Here is a 16,720-nt window from a genome sequence, read left to right as displayed (position 1 = left end):
TCCGGGAGGTCGCCGCTAGCAGCCGGCCCGTCGACCGCACGAGGTACGGCAAACGGCCCGGCCGCTCCAGCTGGTCCTGGCTCTGCCCCGATCCCACCCCCAGGATCGTCGGCAGAGGAGTCCCCACTGGGCTCTTTTAAAATTGGTGCTGGGTCGGGAAGCGACAGCGGAAGGGGTTCCTCCTCCGCCCCAGGAGCCGGGGAACACGGAGAGACCTGGTTTAGGAAGTTCTCCAGGTCCACCAAGTCCCCCAGCTCCAAAATAGGGGGCGAGGGTTGTTGTTCTTCCCCCTCCCCGCCGCCACCCCCCGGCCCTGTGTGTGGATGTATGTTAAAATTTTCAGTTTCTGCCGGGTCGAGCAAATCCCGGGGGAAGTTGGGTATTGGCTGGACGGGCTCAGGTTCGGCCTTTTTGGCCCCGCCCGCCTCAGTCCCCGGGACGCTCGACCCGGCGGCTACGCATTCCTCCGCCGGCCCCACGCCCCCCACGACAGGCAGATCTTCCACGCCCTCCCCAGGAGGCAGCGGCTGGGCAGCCTCGACTGTCTCACCCTCCCCGGGGACAGACTCCTCGCGCCTGCAGCGCAATTTGGGGGCGCTGGTGGGGGATGCGGGACACGCGGCGGGCACCGCCTCCTCCGCGGAGGGATGTTGTTCCCCCTCCACCTCATTGGGGCGGTGCCTCTTTTTGTTACTGGGGGCGCGCGAAGGCAGGGAGACCTCCATGTCTGCCGAGGCCTCCCGCTCCGCCCCCCCTTTTCCTTTTCTTGCCCGCGCCCGGGCCCCTCTGCGGTATTGGTCAAGGGCTCAGGCACGGGCTCAGGGCACCCCGCGCTCGCCGGTGACGGGGTTGGGCTGAGCGCGGTGGTCATATTTTCTGGCGCACTGAGGGGATCCGCCTCTGGATGATTTGCCTTCTTCCGCGCCTTCTTTCCGGTCGGACGCAATCCCTCCCCCCCGCCAGAGGCCGTGAAAGCATCGGCCCCCGGCGATGCTCGCGCACCTACGGCTCCCGGCACGCGGACGCAACTAGGGGGAGGGGTGGCGGCGGCGCCATCCTTGGCCGCCTTCGGTGGTTTGGCGGCCTTGGAGGCGGGGCAGTTCTTACGAACATGCCCCACCTCCCTGCAGGCATGGCACCGCACGCCGTCCGACGTCCAGAAGACGCGGTAGGCAGTCCCCTCGTGCACCACATTAAAAGACCCCTCCGTCGTCTCCTCCCGCGCCAGCCGGACAAAGAGCTGGCGGCGGAAGGAGAACACGTGGCGCAGGCTGTTCTCCCTGAGGCCGAGCGGTATGGGGTTGATCCCCGACCTTACCTCCCCCAGTTGGTGTAGGTGAGGGAGGAGGAGCTCAGCGGGAACAAAGGGCGGGACGTTCGATATGATGACCCTCTGCGCGGTGGCCTCGAGAGGGTCCACCGGCAGGAACGTCCCGCCCACCGTGAGCCCCTTTTCGAGGGCCAGGGACACCGCCCGCTCCGACCCCAGGAAGAACACGGCCTTCCCAGACATCTTGGAGGCTGCGACAATGGCCGAGGGGCCGACTACCCCAGCCATCGCCCGCACGCACTCCTCAATGCTCATTGTGGGGTGAGTGTAGCTCTTGACCCCGTGTTTTTTGGTGATTAATCTGAAAGGTGGCAGGGCAGCAGGTGGCGCAGGAGGTGCCGTGGAAGCGGTTGCCACCTGCACATATGTTCTTGCTGGCCCTGCCACCGGCGTGGATGGGGTCGCCATCACGGGGTCCCTTTAAGGGCTACACCCACCCCAAAGTCACAGGCCTTAATGGTCTTGATTGGCCTCGTTTGATTTGACTGAGCAGAGGAGCTCTTAACGAGGCACCTCTCCCCTAGTTGGCAATTGGGGAGGGGCCTTGCTCCCTCTGCTCAGTTGTCTTAATTGTTTTATCTTTTTTTTTAAATTAGGAGGAAGGGCTCTCAGAGAGAGAGGGGAGAAACAGAGAGTAACGGAGAAAGAGAGAGGGGGGTGGGAAGGAGGGGGGGGGAACTGCGAGGGCAGGTCTCCCCTCGCAGCTGTGGGTGGGTGCACTCCCCAGATGGCAGAACACAAAAAACACAGTCTTTGGATTGGTCTTCAGGTGGGGGGAGAAGACGTCTTCACCTGGGGCAGCTAGAGCCACCAGGCACACACTCCTAACGATGTTAATCGGGTGATTAAGAAAAATCTTCAGCCTGGTAGCTCCAGCTATCCCAGGCTAGGCAAATGTGGGGGGTGGGGGGGTTCCAATTGTGGGGGGGGCCTAGTTGTAAGCAAGGCCCCCACACACACTTCCACACATACACACACCCCCCGCGATGTTCCGGCCCTCAGTGGTCTTCTTTCCTCCCCCCATCGATATAACAAAGTCTTTTTGGGAAATGCACCCACACCCACCTGTAGAAATGTAGAGTCTCCCTCCTTCCACACTGGATGTTTGTTGTTGGTTTTTCCCCCTCTCTCCAACTCTTTGCAGAATGGTAATAAGATGTACAAAGTTTTCTTTTCTCCTCCTCTCCCTCTGGGTGAAAGTTGATGGTGAAGCCCCTTCCTTCCTTCTCTTCCTGGCTGGTCTCAGGGCTCTCCAGGCAGGAGCACAGGTTGATAGCTGCTCCTCTCTCTGCAGCTCAGCTCCTACTGAGCAGGACACACCTCCACTGCTCCACAATTGGTCCTTGTGCATGAAACTCTTTTTGGAGTTCACCTGCAAAAACATAAAACATTAAATGGTGCCACCCGACCTGGGTGACACTCCAGACTTTTACAAGGCCCTTTTTTTTCCCCCCTTTTTTTTGTTTTTTTTTGTGTTTTTCTTTTTTTTTTGGGGGGCACTAAAATCAAATTTTTCCAGTGCCCCCTATAAAAAGGGAGGGGGACACTAAAAGCACCGGCAATGAAAACAAATTAAACTTAAAAAACGTAAAATCAAATTAAAATTTGGTTGCCGGGCGTGATGATGCACTCCAGTCTCTCCGGTGCCCACCTCTCGCGGAAGGCCGCGAGCGTACCGGTGGACACCGCGTGCTCCATCTCCAAGGACACCCTGGACCGGATGTAAGAGCGGAAGAGAGGCAGGCAGTCAGGTTGAACGACCCCCTCGACCGCCCGCTGCCTGGACCGGCTGATGGCACCCTTGGCCGTGCCCAGGAGCAGTCCTACGAGGAGGCCTTCGGACCTACCCGCTCCCCTCCGCACAGGGTGCCCAAAGATCAGGAGAGTGGGACTGAAGTGCAGCCAGAATTTCTGGAGCAGCCCCTTCAAATAATAAAACAGGGGCTGCAACCTTGTGCATTCCATAAAAACATGGAACACGGACTCTTCCAGACCGCAGAAATTGCAGGCGGCCTGGGAGTCCGTGAACCGGCTTAAAAATTTGTTGCACGGCACTGCTCCGTGCACCACCCTCCAAGCCAAGTCCCCGATGAATAGTGGGAGGACCCCTGCGTAGAGTGCCCTCCATCGGGGACCCCCGCCTCCTCCGGACGGCAAGATGGTACGCCATGGCGTGTCCGGACGGCCGGCGAGGATGGCAAAGTTGAGGGTGTGCAGGAGCAGCCCGTACAGGAAACCCCTCCGCGCGGAACTGAAAGGCACGGAGGGGATTTCCCCGAGGTGGCTCAAGTTGTGAGGCGCCGGCCCCCGAGGGAGGTTCCGGGGTTTGGCGCCGATGAGGAATTCCGTCCGGACGGGGGTCAGTTCGGACGGGATCTCGTCACGTGCTTGAGCCTCCTCGATGCACCTAACGGAGTCAGGGCCCAGAGCTGTTTTTAGCGACTCGATGGCATCGGCCGCGTGGCGGACGTTGGCAGAATTTAGGCGCCGCGCCAGCGTGTCTGGCGCCATCCAGCCCGCTCCTCCGCCATCGAGCAGGTCCCTGACCCTGGTCACCTCACCAGCCACAGCCCTCTCTTCCGACCGCCACATAAAACCTCGGCCGTTGAGGTACGGATTCCCGAGCAGCGGTTCCTGCAGGACGGCCGCCACTCCAGCCGGCGGAGAGCTGCGCTTGGTGGAGACTTTGTTCCAGACCCTGATGAGTTCCCTGTAAAAGACAGGCAGCTCCCGGAGGGCGGTCCTGGCACCCCCCAAGTTCACAATTGAGGTCGCGCTGCTGGCGGAAGAAATACCTCGCCAGAGCACACCACCTAGGAGGGGGCTCGACGTAAAGGTATCTCTGCAGGGTCTGAAGACGGAAAGTCGCGAGCTGGGCGCTGACGCACACCAACGACTGACCGCCCTCCTCAAGCAGGAGACTCAAGACCGCGGCAGAGACCCAGTGCTTCCTGTTGTTCCAGAAGAAGTCCACCAGCTTCTTCTGTATCTTGGCGAGAAACGCAGGGGGAGGGGTCAAAGTGACCAGCCGGTACCACAGCATTGCGGCCACCAGCTGGTTTATGACTAGCGCTCGACCCCTGTAGGACAGCACTCGGAGCAGTCCTGTCCAGCGCCCTAGGCGAGCGGTGATCTTGGCCTCCAGCTCCTGCCAGTTCGCCGGCCAGGCTCCCTCGTCGGGGCTAAGGTAGACTCCCAGATAGAGGAGATGGGTCGTGCTCCAGGCAAAAGGCCTGAGCTCCTCCGGCAGGGACTCCACCCGCCACTGACCCACCAGGAGTCCGGAACATTTCTCCCAGTTGATCCTGGCGGAGGACGCGGCCGAGTAAATCTCCTGGCACTCATGCATCCTCCGCAGGTCAGCGGGATCCTCTACCGCGAGGAGCATGTCATCGGCGTAAGCCGAGACGACGACCTCCACGCCCGGCCCTTGCAGAGCCAGTCCCGTCAACCTCGTCCGCAAGAGGCGCAGGAAAGGCTCCACGCAAACGGCGTATAACTGGCCGGACATGGGGCATCCCTGGCGCACCCCTCTCCTAAAGCGAAGGGGCGCCGTCAAGGACCCGTTAACCTTAATCAGACACTCCGCGGCGGCGTACAAAAGTCGGATCCGGGCGACGAAATGCGTCCCGAACCCGAAAGCGCGCAGAGTTCCGAGCAGATAGTCGTGATCCACCCTGTCGAACGCCTTCTCTTGGTCGAGGGATAGGAAGGCGACCGACAGACCAGCCTCCTGGGAACAATGGATGAGGTCCCGGACCAGATGGATGTTATCGTGGATTGTCCGGCCCGGGACCGTGTAGGACTGGTCGGGGTGGATCATGTGGTCCAGCACGGCACCAAGGCGAGCAGACATCGCCCTGGCGAAGATTTTGTAGTCCGTGCTGAGGAGGGAGACCGGGCGCCAGTTCTTAAAGAGGTGGAGATCGCCCTTCTTAGGCAGCAGGACGATGACTGCCCTGCGCCAAGAGAGGGGCATCTGCCCGGTCGCCAGACTTTCCCCCAGGACCCGCGCGTAGTCGCTCCCCAGGACGTCCCAGAACGCCCTGTGGAACTCCACGGTCAGCCCGTCCAGCCCCGGGGATTTTCCCCTCGAGAGCCGGGCGAGGGCACCGGTCAGCTCCGCCAGGCTTAGCGGAGCTTCCAGATTTTCGGCGCCCTCCGGGCTGACCTTCGGCAGGTCCTCCCACAAAACTCTACGCGCTTCCTCGCTGGACGGATCCGGAGAGAACAGAGCTCAGTAATATTCACGGGCCCTGTTGTTGACGCCCTCCGGATCCGAGACGAGAGAGCCGTCGTCGACCAGCAGCGTCAAGAGCTGCTTACGGACACTCTGCCTTTTTTCCAGCGAGTAGAAGAAGGGGGAGCCGCGGTCCAGATCCCGCAGGAACCGGATCCGCGACCTCACGAACGCGCCTCGGGACCCGACGAGCTGCAGGTCCTTCAGCGCGGCCTTCTTCGCTTCGTACACCGTCCGCAGGGCCGGGTCCTGGACGACTTGACCGAGACGGGCTTCCAGGTCGAGCACCTCTTTTTCTAGGCACCCGACTCTGGCCGCCCACCTCTTGGTCGACCCCCTCACGTACTCTTGACAGAAGACGCGGACGTGAGCCTTGCCCACGTCCCACCATAGCCTCAAGGAGGGGAAGCCCCCCTGCTTCCTTCTCCAGTCGGACCAGAATCGACGGAACGAGTCCTGGAACCGCACGTCCTCCAGCAGCCGGTTGTTAAAGTGCCAGTACGCGGACCCCGTCCTCGCGCGGAGCGAAGCGAGCTCCGCCCACACCAGGTGGTGGTCCGAACACGGCACCGGCCGCATGGAGGCCGCCGGGACGCAGGAAACGTACGCCCGAGACACGTAAAGGCGGTCGACTCTAGACCATCCAACTCCAGGCCTCACCCAGGTAAAGGCGCTGGAGTCGGGGTGGAGATTTCGCCAGACGTCCACCAAGTCGAAGGACCCGACCAGGTCCCTCAACTTCTCCATCGCCGCCATGCACTGCGGGGCACCGGAGCGGTCCCTCGCCCCGAGGGTGCAGTTAAAATCCCCCCCGAGGACAATGCAGTCGCCGACGTCGACGGAGCCGAGAAGAGTGGACACCTCTTCAAAGAAGCGCGTTTGCTGCGGGCCGGGCTGAGGGGCGTACACGTTCATGAGATGGAGCGGCACGTCCCCCAGGCGAACCGTTACGTGCAGCAAGCGGCCTGGCACGGGCTCCTCGACCCCCAAGATCTCCGGCTGAAAATGCGGGCCCAGCAAGATGGCCACCCCACTAGAAATGGCGGTGAGGTGGCTCATGCGGACCTCTCCTTGCCATTCCAGGAGCCACGTGGCTTCGTCTCCCGGAACGGTGTGGGTTTCTTGCAGGAAGCACACCGCATATTTCCCCTCCCGCAGGAGCGAAAAATTGTCAAATCTACGGCGTGCCCCTCTGCCGCCGTTGATGTTGAGGCTGGCTATGGTTATCTTCATGGCAAAAGCATAGTGCAACCTCTACCTTAACCTATTGTGGGGGAGGGAGCGGAGTCTTTTGTTGAAATCCGCTCTCTCCGCAGCCCAGCGAGGAGTCCTTCGAGCTCGCGCAGCTCAAGGTGTTGCGCCTTTGTCAAGGGCCCGCCCGCGGCCAAGGTTTTAGCGGCGGCGCGGACGGACCCCTTGATCAGCTCTGGCTCGGACCATTTTTCCAGGGCCAGTCGGGCTTGGTCGCAGCGACCCCGGCTCTGGGCCAAAAAGTCCCGGAGTTCCTTTGCAGGAATGAGGATGGTCTCGGCGGCGGCCGCGAGCAGATCCACCGCCTCGCTGGCGGTGGTCTCTAGGTCTTCACCCGCGTCCCCCACCGAGTCCCCGTCCTCCTCCGGGAGGTGGCCGCCAGCAGCCGGCCCATCGACCGCACAAGGTACGGCAAATGAACCGGCCGCTCCAACCGGCCCTGGCTCTGCCCCGATCCCACCCCCAGGATCGTCGGCAGAGGAGTCCCCACTGGGCTCTTTTAAAAATGGTGCTGGGTCGGGAAATGACAGCGGAAGGGGTTCCCCCTCCGCCCCAGGAACTGAGGAACAAGGAGAGACCCGGCCATAGGAAATCCCCAGGCTCTCCAAGTGCTCCAGCTCCACAGCAAGAGGCGAGGGTGGGTGTTCCTCCCCCTCCCCGCTGCCACCCCCCGGCCCAGCATCTACAGTGTCATAATTAACATTTGTTTCGGTTTCTGCCGGGTCGAGCGACTCCCGGGGGAAGTTGGGTATTGGCTGGGCGGGCTCAGGTTCGGCCTTTTCGGCCCCGTCCGCCTCAGTCCCCGGGGCGCCCCGCCCGGCGGCAATGCATTCCTCCGCGGTCCCCACGCCCCCCCCCGACAGGCAGATCTTCAACGCCATCCCCGGGAGGCAGAGGCTGGGCAGCCTCGACTGTCTTACCCTCCCCGGGGACAGACTCCTCCCGCCTACGGCGCTGCTTGGGGGCGCTGGTGGGGGACGCGGGACACGCGGCGGGCACCGACTCCTCCGCGGAGGGATGTTGCTCCCCCTCCGCCTCAACGGAGCGGCGCCTCCTTTTGTTGCTGGAGGTGCGCTGAGGCAGGGAGACCTCCATGTCTGCCGAGGCCTCCCGCTCCGCCCCCCCCTTTTTCTTGTCTTGCCCGCGCCCGGGCCCCTCTGCGGTGTTGTTCAAGGGCTCGGGCACGGGCTCGGGGCACCCCGCGCTCGCCGGTGACTGGGTTGGGCCGAGCGCGGTAAACAAATTGTCTGGCGCACCGAGGGGACCCGCCTCTAGATGTTTCTCCTTGTTCCGCGCCTTCTTTCCGTTCGGACGCTCTCCCTCCCCCCCGCCGGAGGCCCTGAAAACAAAGGCCCCCGACAATGCCCGCGCACCTATGGCTCCCGGCACGCGGACGCAACTAGGGGGAGGGGTGGCGGCGGCGCCAGCCTTGGCCGCCTTCGGTGGTTTGGCGGCCTTGGAGGCGGGGCAGTTCTTGCGAACGTGCCCCACCTCTCTGCAGGCATGGCACCGCACACCGTCCGACGTCCAGAAGACGCGGTAGGCAGTCCCCTCATGCACCACATTAAAGTGCCCTTCTGTCATGTCCTCCCGCGCCAGCCGGACAAAGAGCTGGCGGCGGAAGGAGAACACGTGGCGCAGGCTGTTCTCCCTGAGGCCGAACGGTATGGGGTTGATCCCCGACCTTACCTCCCCCAGTTGGTGTAGGTGAGGGAGGAGGAGCTCAGCGGAAACAAAGGGCGGGACGTTTGACACGATGACCCTCTGCGCGGTGGCCTCGAGAGGGTCCACCGGCAGTAACGTCCCGCCCACCGTGAGCCCCTTTTCAAGGGCTAGGGACACCGCCCGCTCCGACCCCAGGAAGAAAACAGCCTTCCCAGACATCTTGGAGGCCGCGACAATGGCCGAGGGGCCGACTACCCCAGCCATCGCCCGCACGCACTCCTCAATGCTCATTGTGGGGTGAGTGTAGCTCTTGACCCCGTGTTTCCTGGTGATAAGTTGAAAAGGTGGCAGGGCAGCGGGTGGCGCAGGAGGTGCCGTGGAAGCGGTTGCCACCTGCGCATACGTCTTCACTGGCCCTGCCACCGGCGTGGATGGGGTCGCCATCACGGGGTCCCTTTAAGGGCTACACCCACCCCAAAGTCACAGGCCTTAATGGTCTTTATTGGCCTTGTATATTTAACTGAGCAGAGGAGCCCTTCACGAGGCACCACTCCCCTAGTTGGCAATTGGGGAGGGGCCTTGCTCCCTCTGCTCAGTTGTCTCAATTGTTTTTTTTTTAAATTAGGAGAAAGGGGCCTCAGAGAGAGAGGGGAGAAACAGAGTAACAGAGAAAGAGAGAGGGGGGTGGGAAGGGGGGGGGGGGGAACTGCGAGGGCAGGTTTCCCCTCGCAGCTGTGGGTGGGTGCAATCCCCAGATGGCAAAACACAAAGTCTTTGGGGTTCTCTTCAGGTGAGGGGAGAAGATGTCTTCACCTGGGGCAGCTAGAGCCACCAGGCACACACTCCCAACGATGTTTAATTAGGGTGATTAAGGAAATTCTTGAGCCTGGTAGCTCCAGCTGTCCCAGGCTAGGCAATTGGGGGGGGGGGGGGTGTTCAATTGTGTGTGGGGCCTAGTTGTAAGCAAGGCCCCCACACACACTTTCCACACGCACACACCCCCCGTGATGTTCCGGCCCTCAGTGGTCTTCTTTCCTCCCCCCACCGATTCAACAAAGTCTTTTTGGGACTGCACCAACACCCACCTGTAGAATTGTAGAGTCTCCCTCCTTCCACACTGGATGTTGTTGTTGTTGGTCTTTTCCCCCTCTCTCCAACTCTTTGCAGAATGGTAAAAAGATGTACAAAGTTTTCTGCTTTTTCCTCCTCTCCCTCTGGGTAAAAGTTGGTGGTGAAGCCCCTTCCTTCCTTCTTTTCCTGGGCTGGTCTCAGGGCTCTCCAGGCAGGAGCACAGGTTGATGGCTGCTCTCCTCTCTGCAGCTCAGCTCCTCCTGAGCAGGACACGCCTCCACTGCTCCACAATTGGTCCTTGTGCATGAAACTCTTTTGAGTTTACCTGCAAAAACAAAAACATTAAAACCATGCCACCCGCCTGGGTGACACAGCAGACATTTACAAGGCCCTTTTTTTTCTTTTTTGGTTTTTTTTTTGGTTTTTTTTTTGGGCACTAAAATCAAATTTTCCTTTTTTCCAGTGCCCCCTATAAAAGGAGAGGGGGACACTAAAAGCACCGGCAATTAAAACAAAATAAACTTTAAAACGTAAAATCAAATTAAAATTTGGTTGCCGGGCTTGATGATGCACTCCAGTCCCTCCGGTGCCCACCTCTCGCGGAAGGCCGCGAGCGTACCGGTGTACACCGCGTGCTCCATCTCCAAGGACACCCTGGACCGGATGTAAGAGCGGAAGAGAGGCAGGCAGTCAAGTTGAACGACCCCCTCGACCGCCCGCTGCCTGGACCGGCTGATGGCACCCTTGGCCGTGCCCAGGAGCAGTCCTACGAGGAGGCCTTCGGACCTACCCGCTCCCCTCCGCACAGGGTGCCCAAAGATCAGGAGAGTGGGACTGAAGTTCAAATAATAAAACAGGGGCTGCAACCTTGTGCATTCCATAAAAACATGGAACACGGACTCTTCCAGACCGCAGAAATTGCAGGCGGCCTGGGAGTCCGTGAACCGGCTTAAAAATTTGTTGCACGGCACTGCTCCGTGCACCACCCTCCAGGCCAAGTCCCCGATGAATAGTGGGAGGACCCCTGCGTAGAGTGCCCTCCAGCGGGGACCCCCGCCTCCTCCGGACGGCAAGATGGTACGCCATGGCGTGTCCGGACGGCCGGCGAGGATGGCAAAGTTGAGGGTGTGCAGGAGCAGCCCGTACAGGAAACCCCTCCGCGCGGAACTGAAAGGCACGGAGGGGATTTCCCCGAGGCGGCTCAAGTTGTGAGGCGCCGGCCCCCGAGGGAGGTTCCGGGGTTTGGCGCCGATGAGGAATTCCGTCCGGACGGGGGTCAGTTCGGACGGGATCTCCCCACGTGCTTGAGCCTCCTCGATGCACCTAACGGAGTCAGGGCCCAGAGCTGTTTTTAGCGACTCGATGGCATCGGCCGCGTGGCGGACGTTGGCAGAGTTTAGGCGCCGCGCCAGCGTGTCTGGCGCCATCCAGCCCGCTCCTCCACCATCGAGCAGGTCCCTGACCCTGGTCACCTCACCAGCCACAGCCCTCTCTTCCGACCGCCACATGAAACCTCGGCCGTGGAGGTACGGATTCCCGAGCAGCGGCTCCTGCAGGACGGCCGCCATTCCAGCCGGCGGAGAGCTGCGCTTGGTGGAGACTTTGTTCCAGACCCTGATGAGTTCCCTGTAAAAGACAGGCAGCTCCCGGAGGGCGGTCCTGGCACCCCCCAAGTTCACAAACAGGAGCTGCGTGTCATAATTGAGGTCGCGCTGCTGGCGGAAGAAATATCTCGCCAGAGCACACCACCTAGGAGGGGGCTCGACGTAAAGGTATCTCTGCAGGGTCTGAAGACGGAAAGTCGCGAGCTGGGCGCTGACGCACACCAACGACTGACCGCCCTCCTCAAGCGGGAGACTCAAGACCGCAGCAGAGACCCAGTGCTTCCTGTTGTTCCAGAAGAAGTCCACCAGCTTCTTCTGTATCTTGGCGACAAACGCAGGGGGAGGGGTCAAAGTGACCAGCCGGTACCACAACATTGCGGCCACCAGCTGGTTTATGACTAGCGCTCGACCCCTGTAGGACAGCACTCGGAGCAGTCCTGTCCAGCGCCCTAGGCGAGCGGTGACCTTGGCCTCCAGCTCCTGCCAGTTCGCCGGCCAGGCTCCCTCGTCGGGGCTAAGGTAGACTCCCAGATAGAGGAGATGGGTCGTGCTCCAGGCAAAAGGCCTGAGCTCCTCCGGCAGGGAGTCCACCCGCCACTGACCCACCAGGAGTCCGGAACATTTCTCCCAGTTGATCCTGGCGGAGGACGCGGCCGAGTAAATCTCCTGGCACTCACGCATCCTCCGCAGGTCAGCGGGATCCTCTACCGCGAGGAGCACGTCATCGGCGTAAGCTGAGAGGACGACCTCCACGCCCGGCCCTTGCAGAGCCAGTCCCGTCAACCTCGTCCGCAAGAGGCGTAGAAAAGGCTCCACGCAAACGGCGTATAACTGGCCGGACATGGGGCATCCCTGGCGCACCCCTCTCCTAAAGCGAAGGGGCGCCGTCAAGGACCCGTTAACCTTAATCAGACACTCCGCGGCGGCGTACAAAAGTCGGATCCGGGCGACGAAATGCGTCCCGAACCCGAAAGCGCGCAGAGTTCCGAGCAGATAGTCGTGATCCACCCTGTCGAACGCCTTCTCTTGGTCGAGGGATAGGAAGGCGACCGACAGACCAGCCTCCTGGGAACAATGGATGAGGTCCCGGACCAGATGGATGTTATCGTGGATTGTCCGGCCCGGGACCGTGTAGGACTGGTCGGGGTGAATCATGTGGTCCAGCACGGCACCAAGGCGAGCAGACATCGCCCTGGCGAAGATTTTGTAGTCCGTGCTGAGGAGGGAGACCGGGCGCCAGTTCTTAAGGAGGCGGAGATCGCCCTTCTTAGGCAGCAGGACGATGACTGCCCTGCGCCAAGAGAGGGGCATCTCCCCGGTCGCCAGACTTTCCCCCAGGACACGCACGTAGTCGCTCCCCAGGACGTCCCAGAACGCCCTGTGGAACTCCACGGTCAGCCCGTCCAGCCCAGGGGATTTTCCCCTCGAGAGCCGGTCGAGGGCACCGGTCAGCTCCGCCAGGCTTAGCGGAGCTTCCAGATTTTCGGCACCCTCCGGGCTGACCTTCGGCAGGTCCTCCCACAAAACTCTACGCGCTTCCTCGCTGGACGGATCCGGAGAGAACAGAGACCCGTAATATTCACGGGCCCTGTTGTTGACGCCCTCCGGATCCGAGACGAGAGAGCCGTCGTCGGCCAGCAGCGTCAAGAGCTGCTTACGGACACTCTGCCTTTTTTCCAGCGAGTAGAAGAAGGGGGAGCCGCGGTCCAGATCCCGCAGGAACCGGATCCGCGACCTCACGAACGCGCCACGGGACCCGACGAGCTACAGGTCCTTCAGCGCGGCCTTCTTCGCTTCGTACACCGTCCGCAGGGCCGGGTCCTGGACGACTTGACCGAGACGGGCTTCCAGGTCGAGCACCTCTTTTTCTAGGCGCCCGACTCTGGCCGCCCGCCTCTTGGTCGACCCCCTCGCGTACTCTTGACAGAAGACGCGGACGTGAGCCTTGCCCACGTCCCACCATAGCCTCAAGGAGGGGAAGCCCCCCTGCTTCCTTCTCCAGTCGGACCAGAATCGACGGAACGAGTCCTGGAACCGCACGTCCTCCAGCAGCCGGTTGTTAAAGTGCCAGTACGCGGACCCCGTCCTCGCGCGGAGCGAAGCGAGCTCCGCCCACACCAGGTGGTGGTCCGAACACGGCACCGGCCGCATGGAGGCCGCCGGGACGCAGGAAACGTACGCCCGAGACACGTAAAGGCGGTCGACTCTAGACCATCCTACTCCAGGCCTCACCCAAGTAAAGGCGCTGGAGTCGGGGTGGAGATTTCGCCAGACGTCCACCAAGTCGAAGGACCCGACCAGGTCCCTCAACTTCTCCATCGCCGTCATGCACTGCGGGGCATCGGAGCGGTCCCTCGCCTCGAGGGTGCAGTTAAAATCCCCCCCGAGGACAATGCAGTCGCCGACGTCGACGGAGCCAAGAAGAGCGGACACCTCTTCAAAGAAGCGCGTTTGCTGCGGGCCGGGCTGAGGGGCGTACACGTTCACGAGATGGAGCGGCACGTCCCCCAGGCGAACCGTTACGTGCAGCAAGCGGCCTGGCACGGGCTCCCCGACCCCCAAGATCTCCGGCTGAAAATGCGGGCCCAGCAAGATGGCCACCCCACTAGAAATGGCGGTGAGGTGGCTCATGCGGACCTCTCCTTGCCATTCCAGGAGCCACGTGGCTTCGTCTCCCGGAACGGTGTGGGTTTCTTGCAGGAAGCACACCGCATATTTCCCCTCCCGCAGGAGCGAAAAATTGTCAAATCTACGGCGTGCCCCTCTGCCGCCGTTGATGTTGAGGCTGGCTATGGTTATCTTCATGGCAAAAGCATAGTGCAACCTCTACCTTAACCTATTGTGGGGGAGGGAGTGGAGTCTTTTGTTGAACTCCGCTCCCTCCGCAGCCCAGCGAGGAGTCCCTTGAGCTCACGCAGCTCAAGGTGTTGCGCCTTTGTCAAGGGCCCGCCCGCGGCCAAGGTTTTAACGGCGGCGCGGACGGACCCCTTGATCAGCTCTGGCTCGGACCATTTTTCCAGGGCCAGTCGGGCTTGGTCGCAGCGACCCCGGCTCTGGGCCAAAAAGTTCCGGAGTTCCTTTGCAGGAATGAGGATGGTCTCGGCGGCGGCCGCGAGCAGATCCACCGCCTCGCTGGCGGTGGTCTCTAGGTCTTCACCCGCGTCCCCCACCGAGTCCCCGTCCTCCTCCGGGAGGTGGCCGCCAGCAGCCGGCCCATCGACCGCACAAGGTACGGCAAATGAACCGGCCGCTCCAACCGGCCCTGGCTCTGCCCCGATCCCACCCCCAGGATCGTCGGCAGAGGAGTCCCCACTGGGCTCTTTTAAAAATGGTGCTGGGTCGGGAAATGACAGCGGAAGGGGTTCCCCCTCCGCCCCAGGAACCGGGGAACAAGGAGAGACCCGGCCATAGGAAATCCCCAGGCTCCCCAAGTGCACCAGCTCCAAAGTAAGGGGCGAGGGTGGGTGTTCCTCCCCCTCCCCGCTGCCACCCCCCGGCCCAGCATCTACAGTGTCATTAAATTTCTTAATAGTTTGTATTTCTGCTGGGTCGAGCGACTCCCGGGGGAAGTTGGGTATTGGCTGGGCGGGCTCAGGTTCGGCCTTTTCGGCCCCGTCCGCCTCAGTCCCCGGGACGCCCGGCCCGGCGGCTACGCATTCCTCCGCGGTCCCCACGCCTCCCACGACAGGCAGATCTTCCACGCCATCCCCGGGAGGCTGAGGCTGGGCAGCCTCGACAGTCTCACCCTCCCCGGGGACAGACTCTTCCCACCTACGGCGCTGCTTGGGGGCGCTGGTGGGGGACGCGGGACACGCGGCGGGCACCGACTCCTCCGCGGAGGGATGTTGTTCCCCCTCTGCCTCAACGGAGCCGTGCCTCCTTTTGTTCCTGGGGGCGCGCGGAGTCAGGGAGACCTCCATGTCTGCCGAGGCCTCCCGCTCCGCCCCCCCCTTTTCCTTTTCTTGCCCGCGCCCGGGCCCCTCTGTGGTGTTGTTCAAGGGCTCGGGCACGGGCTCGGGGCACCCCGCGCTCGCCGGTGACTGGGTTGGGCTGAGCGCGGTGGTCAAATTATCTGGCGCACTGAGGGGACCCGCCTCTTGATGTTTTGCCTTCTTCCGCGCCTTCTTTCCGGTCGGACGCTCTCCCTCCCCCCCGCCGGAGGCCCTGAAAACAAAGGCCTCCGTCGATGCCCGCGCACCTACGGCTCCCGGCACGCGGACGCAACTAGGGGGAGGGGTGGCGGCGGCGCCAGCCTTGGCCGCCTTCGGTGGTTTGGCGGCCTTGGAGGCGGGGCAGTTCTTACGAACATGCCCCACCTCCCTGCAGGCATGGCACCGCACGCCGTCCGACGTCCAGAAGACGCGGTAGGCAGTCCCCTCGTGCACCACATTAAAGTTCCCCTCCGTCGTCTCCTCCCGCGCCAGCCGGACAAAGAGCTGGCGGCGGAAGGAGAACACGTGGCGCAGGCTGCTCTCCCTGAGGCCGAGCGGTATGGGGTTGATCCCCGACCTTACCTCCCCCAGTTGGTGTAGGTGAGGGAGGAGGAGCTCAGCGGGAACAAAGGGCGGGACGTTCGATATGATGACCCTCTGCGCGGTGGCCTCGAGAGGGTCCACCGGCAGGAACGTCCCGCCCACCGTGAGCCCCTTTTCGAGGGCCAGGGACACCGCCCGCTCCGACCCCAGGAAGAACACGGCCTTCCCAGACATCTTGGAGGCTGCGACAATGGCCGAGGGGCCGACTACCCCAGCCATCACCCGCACGCACTCCTCAATGCTCATTGTGGGGTGAGTGTAGCTCTTGACCCCGTGTTTTTTGGTGATTAATCTGAAAGGTGGCAGGGCAGCGGGTGGCGCAGGAGGTGCCGTGGAAGCGGTTGCCACCTGCGCATACGTCTTCGCTGGCCCTGCCACCGGCGTGGATGGGGTCGCCATCACGGGGTCCCTTTAAGGGCTACACCCACCCCAAAGTCACAGGCCTTAATGGTCTTAATTGGCCTCGTTTGATTAGACTGAGCAGAGGAGCCCTTAATGAGGTACCTCTCCCCTAGTTGGCAATTGGGGAGGGGCCTTGCTCCCTCTGCTCAGTTGTCTTAATTGTTTTTTTTTTATTAATTTGGAAGAAAGAGGCCTCAGAGAGAGAGGGGAGAAACAGAGTAACAGAGAAAGAGAGAGGGGGGTGGGAAGGGGGGGGGGAACTGCGAGGGCAGGTCTCCCCTCGCAGCTGTGGGTGGGTGCAATCCCAGATGGCAAAACAAAAAGTCTTTGGGGTGGTCTTCAGGTGGGGGGAGAAGATGTCTTCACCTGGGGTAGCTAGAGCCACCAGGCACACACTCCTAACGATCTTTAATAGGGTGATTAATGAAAATCTTCAGCCTGGTAGCTCCAGCTATCCCAGGCTAGGCAAATGTGGGGGGTGGGGGGGGTTCCAATTGTGGGGGGGGCCTAGTTGTAAGCAAGGCCCCCACACACACTTCCACACACACACACACACCCCCCGCGATGTTCCGGCCCTCAGTGGTCTTCTTTCCTCCCCCCACCGATTCAACAAAGTCTTTTT

Source organism: Pristiophorus japonicus, chromosome 1 (genome assembly GCF_044704955.1).
Source record: "Pristiophorus japonicus isolate sPriJap1 chromosome 1, sPriJap1.hap1, whole genome shotgun sequence".
NCBI classification, from domain to species: Eukaryota; Metazoa; Chordata; class Chondrichthyes; family Pristiophoridae; genus Pristiophorus; species Pristiophorus japonicus.
Note: the sequence above shows the minus strand (reverse complement) of the source record.